The sequence below is a fragment of the Ptychodera flava genome, chromosome 2, assembly GCF_041260155.1.
Source record: "Ptychodera flava strain L36383 chromosome 2, AS_Pfla_20210202, whole genome shotgun sequence".
NCBI lineage: Eukaryota > Metazoa > Hemichordata > Enteropneusta > Ptychoderidae > Ptychodera > Ptychodera flava.
Window position 1 is genome coordinate 11,638,314 of NC_091929.1, and position 9,174 is coordinate 11,647,487.

Sequence of the window (9,174 nt, forward strand, 5' to 3'; positions counted from 1 at the left end):
CTGTATCTTCTTGCGATTTTTCTGTTAGTTTTGATTGAAATGATCACTGACTCATGTTGAATAGCGTGTCAAATAACAGAGAATCTCATATCATTCGGAAACATTACGTGCCCTACAACTAAATATTTGTGATTTTACAACGAAAATTTCAATTTTTGTCCGGACAGAAATACAAACTCTGTTGACACGCGGATTGCAACGTAGGCATTCTTCTGCACCTGCGCGAGCCATTTACAGCAATTTCAAAATAAATATTCATTACTTATGCCCGGCACTTACGTCGTAGTCCATTGTCCGAGCACGTTGTGTAGCCAGATGTCTGGCAATCCACGACGCAATGTTGTTTTGATCCCGCAATAAACGTGAACTTGTACATCTGGCGTGATCGCGGCGTCACCATATCTGCGTTCTCCCCTGCACGCTGGGCATGCCAGACGTCAACAAAACGAGCTTGGAAGGGCAAACACGTTTGAACAAAAATTAGCAGTTTTATGTGGCTATAACATCACTAATCATGTTTGTTTCTTCGTAAAACAACATTTTGCAACAAATATGAGCCTCCAACATGGAATTTTCCGAGGTGGTCAAAAGTTACAAATAATGGCCCTTTAAGTAGTATTCGCTGCGAAAGTGAACGACTTAAAATTTTGCTCAAACTTTCCTAAACGAATAATTCAGTCATTCTAATAATTTTCTCGCCTGATCAGTAATAAAAACCATAGGTCACCTCGCAAAGTTTGGTACTAGAGAAACAAATGACCGAACATAACCGATATTTGAGATCCAATAAGGTCGCTATCCCTGGGTTAAATCTATGTGGAAAATAAAATTGTCGAATTTCGAGAAACTGAGATGTTGAAAATTTTTCTCAGACTTGGGGCTTTAAAATGAACCCCTACAAGTGATGGATCAGAAAAGAATGGTAAAAGTTTGCGAGTCCGAATATATATCCCCGAGGCCAATTCTATTCTAATCAAATTGTAACTTTCTGTTTTCTAAATAGTCTCCATCACATTGCTGTCTTTGCTACGATTGATGAATTGATATTTATAGCTTCAGTCAAATTCTTGCAAAGCTACACCCACCATACAACGATATAGAAAGGTATCGTCTTTGAATTATCCAATAACGTATAGGCCTACACATACTTTACTATTTACTATTTACAGTTAAGGTGGTGCACGTCTCGAAATTGAAATATAAAAACTTTTTCACAAACTTTCCTGAAGGAAACTTAAGATGATGCAATAAGTCCCTTTCGAAGTCATGAATAAAAGGGGTCACCACGCAAAATGTTGTACTATAGAAACAAATTAGCCAGTACTTACAGACACTTGAAATTCAAAATGGTCGCTATCCTTGTGTTACATGTAGCTCTCCGAGAACAAATAGAATTTTCGATTGTAACGAAAACAAGCCGTTGAAAATTTATTTACCATGAGCTTCAAGATGAGCCTCCAAAATTTACAGTGTAAAAGTTTGAAAGTTCCGAATATCTGTCTCTGAGAGATCGAGCAGCTGCACTCTAACTGAGCATCTTGTCTATAGCACACAAATGAAAGGTGTTTCGATTGTAGTGCTGTGTTCTCCTTCGGAGAGCTGAATTTAAGATTTCAAAGGGACAGGCTGCATATCAGTTTTATTTCAAAACAGGCTGATCAACTTGAAAAAACTTTCAGAGGAAAACAAAAGATCCACATTATGAAAATAGTCAATATCAGGAAAATCTAATGCAAGAACCATAGATTAGGGACTTTCAATTTCAGTTAAAATGCACCTCGTGGACAGATATTCGGACCCTCAAATGTTTACAATATTTTTTTGGTCTCATATCGTAAATAAAGCTTTCATTTTTCATTTTGAGTGATTCATTCCTTTAGTGCCGAATTTTGCAGAGTGCCCCAAATTTGTAGTCTAGATTTAGAAAGAAAATAGTTTAAAGTTTTTGTGTTAACGTTTGAGAAAGTTTTAGCTAAAAGTTTAAGTCTTTAAATTTCGCGGCCCGTACTACCTTAAAATGTCTCTTCAATAAACAAAGAAATCGAAAACTGTATCCGTTGTTCATTTGTTCAGTTAAAAACAGTTCATTCCAGAGTATTCCTGATATTTGTAACGTGATATAATCTTATTCTGTTGAGCTTGCTTCTAACAAGAAACAAGTTTCGGACTACAATTATTCTTGTTTCGCAAAGGAAGTCAGCTGACCCTGGGAAGGTGACCTTAAATTTAACACGGAGCACTCATACTCTTTGAGCAGTAACATAATATACATATATACATAAAACAACACACCCGATGTATTTTCTGGACTAAAAGGGTTAAGTGTCAAAAAGGGTCCAAGAGAGAAATAATTCGAAGGTGATTTTTGTCGTCGTCTGCTGAGTTCGTCACTATCTAGTATCAAGAAAGGCGATAATTGTGAAAGCACGCCGTGGTAAGTCAATGTTTTCTTTGTAAAACTTGTTACAGATTTATTTCAATCAGTGTTGGTATCATGATTTACCAGACACCATGTCGTCATGCACTTGCATCCGTTCAATCGAAGACAAAACTGTATTTTAAACATCAAGCGGGCACACAATTTGGGGGTAAAATATAGCTTATGAAAAGCGCACTAGGTCAATACCTTGGTGTTGCTATCATCTCTAATTACTAAATTCACCGCAAATATCAATGCATAAATTATACTTAGCCACATACGTGTATGACTGCGTTGTAAGTCTTATCTTACATTGTGACCACTGTTTCAGGGCGTGGGTATCACTCCGTGCACGTAACATATGTCATAGAGACCGCTGAACTCGGCAAAGGATACCAAACAGAGGTCTACAATCTTGGCGCCATATGGGGGGAGTTTAAAGAAACGTTGAACGTGTACCTGTTCGTAAATGTAATTTATTTCTTTCTAGATCATTACGGGGAAATTTCAAAAACACCAAAAATCGATACTCTCGGCTGTCTGACATAGTTGAATAGCGTCGCGATGCTAGTCTCTCTTTACTGACAAGTTTGTTGACCTTGGAGTGTTGAAATCACCATCAATGAGCGTTAGTTTGGCTGTCTATATCTTCGTGTAGCACCTCTCTATCTGTCCACCCCATGTGTCCATTCACACCCAATTTGTGATCTCAAAGTGTGCAATTATGTTAAAGTTTCTGTCTTTTCCGATTTTTTTCAATTCACAATATCTTATATTTCAGAAATCATTGTTCTTTTATGGCCAATGTGAGAAACGAGTACTGTGGCATAGTGTAATGAAATTGTTTTGCATTTTTTATTGGGGTGACGTCACTTGCCTTTCTTGAGAGTGCTCACTAGAGTTTGGTTTCACCTCTTTCCAGAGCTGGTGCCTTCGCTTGCTGAATTACAAGGTTGGGAAGAAACTCCATTGAAGGCGCCGTAACAAATTTGAACTGGTGCATTGAGTACAATGGCGATGCGCATGCTATATCTCTCTGTGGTATTCGTAGCGATTTTTCTCCCAGTAAGCTACTCTGTATCGAGAAAAGATTCCATAGACTGCGGTGATTCTTGTACTTGTTTCGACGATTCCTATCTGGAGCCAGTGGAGGTGAACGGGAACTCGTCATCGAACGCCTCCTCTGTCGAGTGGGTACCTTATCAGACCACGATTGACTGCCGGAGTAGGAATCTGGCTGAGATACCCATCAATTTGCTGCTCAACGTGACCGAACTAAGGTTATCTCACAATCGGATTACACATTTGCCGGGGAGGGAGGCAACTGCAAAATTACTCAAATTTATACATGCTTGATCTATCGTACAACGAAATGTCTTCGATTGACAAGGAGGCCTTGCTGGTCTTACTACGCTTCAAGTTCTTATAATGAACCACAATAGCCTCTGTGAGCTTCCAAGAGGGTTATTCAACGATCTGAATAAATTATACATTATCGACTTTGGTTTTAACAATCTCAAACGTATTCCAGAGCTGAGTAGTCAGACCTTTTTCGGCCTCTTCGTGAACGACAATGAAATCCAAGAAGTGTGTGTCGACGACCTACCTGAAGATGCAGAAATTGGAAATTTAGTGTTACGAAATAACAAACTGCAAAGCTTTCCGGTTTCCCTGGCCAAATTTCTTGAGCAACATACGGGAATATTGAGTAACCTGGCATTAGCTGATAATCCGTGGGTGTGTGATTGTCAAATGGCTGACCTGAAGAGAGTATGGACGACGCATCCGCTTTTCATTTCAGACTCCATTTACTGTGACAGACCTGAAGCATTGAAGGGCAAAAACCTCTGGAATATTCCCATCAGTGAGTTAGTATGTGATAACTCAACCGAGAACACACAAGATGACGATTACAAAACTGATATTAATGTTTTGTTCAATAAGGGACAACTTATCGGAGCCTGCGCTGCTTGCTTTTTTGTTGGGGGTATTTTGGCGTTGGGGGCGTACTTTATCGTGAGTGTTTGCCGGAGGGCTAGAGGGCGCGTTACTGACGGAGATACTATTACTAGTAGTCCGTTCGTTCGAATGGAAGACACTGCTTAATACGTATAAACACCTTTCGATCTCATTTATGGAGTCTGAATCGTACAATACTCTACATTATCTTAGTCAACGCCTTGACAGCTCAGACTTGGCGTCCTTTTCTTATTCTTTAATCTTTATTTTCCTTGATATTAGATATTATGGAATGCGCCTCGGGCACAGATAGTCCAACACTCAATTTTTTGCACATTTTTTTGGGACTTCCTCTAATGGGGGCTCATTTGAAACTCCAGGGTAGAGAAGCTTTCGCTGAGTTAGTTTTATGCATGGAATCCAAATTTAATTTGAATTAAATTGAAGTTTAATTTTTCCCCACAGAGTAAACAAGGGGAGGCTGTCTTATACTTACTTTAAAGTATCGGTACATGTTGTTAAAGAAACTCTACTAATTGATTTACTCCTCAAATTTCATCCTTGGTTTGCTAAGAGTGTGAGAGACATTTCCTTAAGGAAAATTGAGAAAAAAGTTTAAATCTTTAAGTTCTAGGCTCGTACTTTCTAAAATTGATATCTTGGGAAACGAATTCTGCGTCGTAAGTTGCGTTTTGAAAATAGATCAATAGTGTAAAAACCGTCACTTTGTTTGAGCAAGCTCCATTTGTGGTATTTAAATGTTTGATCGGTAACAGTAAAGCTTCAAATTTGAAACAAAAGTTGTTGTTTTTTTATAAGGTTGTGATTCCTGACTATTTCGAAACGAGAACTTTGGACCACGATCACTCTCTAGTGGCGTGACCGAAACCAGGAACTAGGACCAACTAAGACTCATGTATCAGCGGCTGGGCCGGTGGGTCCTGTTATGGTTCCGTATCAATAAATAAGTTCCAGTTATACATCAGCACTCGTCGTCAGATCCACCTTCTTTCCTTTCTGTTATGACACAAATGTAAATAATAAATAATATAGTGTATCATTGCCTAGATAAGTGACGACCAGTTCCAGTGGTGAGCGATGCGCTCTAATTATACGCATGAATGTACTGTGGTGTATACATACACAAATTAAAATGATTAATTCAGGCTATGATATAGCCGGGTTGGCGGGGATGAATAGAAGCGTGTTTGACTTGATTCGTTAGAGATGAATCTCGCCAGAAAGAATAACAAATACGTGTAAACACAGGATATTAGGAAGAAACTGACATAATGGCAATCTTTATTGTTGATGGAAATAAGTAGGCTATCTCGACAGAACATGATATTTCTCAACAAAACTTTCGAATTTTCTATGGGATATTTACTTCAAATATTTAACATATTCAAAAAACTAAATATTATATGGACATACAGCGTGAACAGTAATAAGATTAGCTTTGCTTGTTCCGGTGAAACAAATTCAATTCAATAAAGAAATAAAGATAATATTTACAGTAAATTACTTGTCAAATGAGAAGATAAGTAAATCGGTGTATATATGACAGAGTGAGCACAAAATTTTGATGTAATTTTCATGGACAGATTTACGCCTGTGAGCACACCCATTCTAACAGTCCTTGACATTGACTTTCACCTACTTTCCACTAACAGACGATGCCGTCCAGACCAGCCTATTTGAGGCTAATTGTGGATTAAAGGTATACAGTCACCTGTAATCTAAGTATGCCCATATATTGTCAAAGGGGCGTTCCTTGGTATTCAAAATGCCCATGTGGGGGCGCTGTTTTTAAAAAGCGGCCACCCGCTTGAAATCTGTGATTGGTTAGATTTCCTATTTCCATGGTAACTGTGGCAAAATTGGAACAGGTGACATTATACCTTTAAACAGCAGCGTGGTAGGGTCAAACAGGTAAGTTCTATGATCTTCAGATACCCAGAAACCCATGCGAGTGTCATCAGCGTCTTTATTGTAGAAAGTCATATATGTTCTTGGCGAGTTTTGATCTAATCTGGAAACATCATGTAAGACAATCACAACATCGAAATATAATAAGGTGAGTCCTGAAGTAGGTGTGCATGGAAACCATGATTTGTCGTCAAATCACAAGCCTTGTAACGTGCAACTTCCGATTGTACGATAACATTTGCCATTCCGTTGAAAGATGGTCGTATACCCAGATGCATATTGCACTATGCATATGAATGTCACCTTAGCGAAGGAAACTTTCCGATGATAAGCTATGCCATCTCCTCTTTCTGGTCTCTCCATTGTTTTGTCGTTATCTATTCCGTTTCCTTCGTCCAATATCACTCTATCAGCACGTCTGTAAATTTCTTTAATTCAGGGTCGTTCAAGGTAATATGCGCTGCGAAAATGAAAGACTTAAAATTTTGCTCAAACATTCCTAAACGAACATTTAGTCATTCTAACCATTCTGTCGCCTGATCAGTAATAAAAACCATAGGTCACCTCGCAAAGTTTAGTACTAGAGAAACAAATGACCGAACATTAACCGATATTTGAGATGCAATTAGGTCGCTATCCCTGGGTTAAATCTATGGGGAAAACAAATTGTCGAATTTCGAGAAACTGAGATGTTGAAAATTTTTCTCAGACTTGGGGCTTTAAAATGAACCCCTACAAGTGATGGATCAGAAAAGAATGGTAAAAGTTTGCGAGTCCGAATATATATCCCCGAGGCCAATTCTATTCTAATCAAATTGTAACTTTCTGTTTTCTAAATAGTCTCCATCACATTGCTGTCTTTACTACGATTGATGAATTTATATTTATAGCTTCCAGTCAAATTCTTGCACAGCTACACCCACCACACAACTATATAGAAAGGTATCGTCTTTGAATTCTCAAATAACATATAGGCCTACACATACTTTACTATTTACTATTTACAGTTAAGGTGGTGCACGTCTCGAAATTGAAATATAAAACTTTTTCACAAACTTTCCTGAAGGAAACTTAAGACGATGTACTAAGTCTTTTTCGAAGTCATGAATAAAAGGGGTCTCCACGCAAAATTTAGTACTATAGAAACAAATTAGCCAGTACTTACAAACACTTGAAATTCAAAATGGCCGCTATCCTTGTGTTACATGTAGCTCTCCGAGAACAAATAGAATTTTCGATTGTAACGAAAACAAGCCGTTGAAAATTTATTTACCATGAGCTTCAAGATGAGCCTCCAAAATTTACAGTGTAAAAGTTTGAAAGTTCCGAATATCTGTCTCTGAGAGATCGAGCAGCTGCACTCTAACTGAGCATCTTGTCTATAGCACACAAATGAAAGGTGTTTCGATTGTAGTGCTGTGTTCTCCTTCGGAGAGCTGAATTTAAGATTTCAAAGGGACAGGCTGCATATCAGCTTAGTTTCAAAACAGGCTGATCAACTTGAAAAAACTTTCAGAGGAAAACAAAGATCCACATTATGAAAATAGTCAATATCAGGAAAATCTAATGCAAGAACCATAGATTAGGGACTTTCAATTTCAGTTGAAATGCGCCTCGTGATTCGGACCCTCAAATGTTTACAATATTTGTTGGTCTCATATTGTAAATAAGGCTTTCATTTTTCATTTTGAGTGATTCATTCCTTTAGTGCCGAATTTTGCAGAGTGCCCCAAATTTGTAGTCTAGATTTAGAAAGAAAATAGTTTAAGTTTTTGTGTTAACGTTTGAGAAAGTTTTAGCTAAAAGTTTAAGTCTTAAAATTTCGCGGCCCGTACTACCTTAAAATGTCTCTCCAATAAACAAAGAAATCGAAAACTGTATCCGTTGTTCATTTGTTTGAAAACATCTCATTCCAGAGTATTCCTGATATCTGTAACGTGATATAATCTTCTGTTGAGCTTGCTTCTAACAAGAAACAAGTTTCGGACTACAAGTATTCTTGTTTCGCAAAGGAAGTCAGCTGACCCTGGGAAGGTGACCTTAAATTTAACACGGAGCACTCATACTCTTTGAGCAGTAACATAATATACATATATACATAAAACAACACACCCGATGTATTTTCTGGACTAAAAGGGTTAAGTGTCAAAAAGGGTCCAAGAGAGAAATAATTCGAAGGTGATTTTTGTCGTCGTCTGCTGAGTTCGTCACTATCTAGTATCAAGAAAGGCGATAATTGTGAAAGCACGCCGTGGTAAGTCAATGTTTTCTTTGTAAAACTTTTTACAGATATATTTCAATCAGTGTTGGTATCATGATTGACCAGACACCATGTCGTCATGCACTTGCATCCGTTCAATCGAAGACAAAACTGTGTTTTAAACATCAAGCCGGCACACAATGAGGGGGTAAAATATAGCTTATAAAAGCGCACAAGGTCAATACGTTGGTGTTGCTATAATCTCTAATTACTAAATTCACCGCAAATATTCATGCACAAATTATACTTAGCCACATACGTGTATGACTGCGTTGTAAGTTTATATTACATCGTGACCACTGTTCAGGGCGTGGGTATTTACTCTGTGCACCTAACATATGTCAGAGAGACCGCTGAACTCGGAAAAGGACACCAAACGAGGTCTACAATCTTGGCGCCATATAGGGGGAGTTTAAAGAAAAGCTGAAAGTATGCCTGTTCCTAAATGTAATTTCTTTCTAGACCATTACGGGAAAATTTCAAATACACGAAGAATCGATACTCTCGGCTGTCTGACATAGCTGAATAGCGTCGCAATGCCAGTCTCTCTTTAATGACAGCTGCTTAAATTTACAAGTTTGTTGAGCTTGGAGGGTTTAAACCACCA

The 9,174-nt window shown here is 38.1% G+C and overlaps 1 long non-coding RNA gene across 1 annotated transcript; it reads left to right on the plus strand.

Annotated features, from left to right (window-relative positions):
* The first annotated feature begins 2,228 nt into the window (after positions 1-2,228).
* LOC139114565 (uncharacterized) lies at positions 2,229-5,782 on the plus strand. The gene is made up of 2 exons (XR_011547896.1): positions 2,229-2,434; positions 3,342-5,782. It is a non-coding gene; the product is annotated as an uncharacterized lncRNA (long non-coding RNA).
* Positions 5,783-9,174: the final 3,392 nt, after the last annotated feature.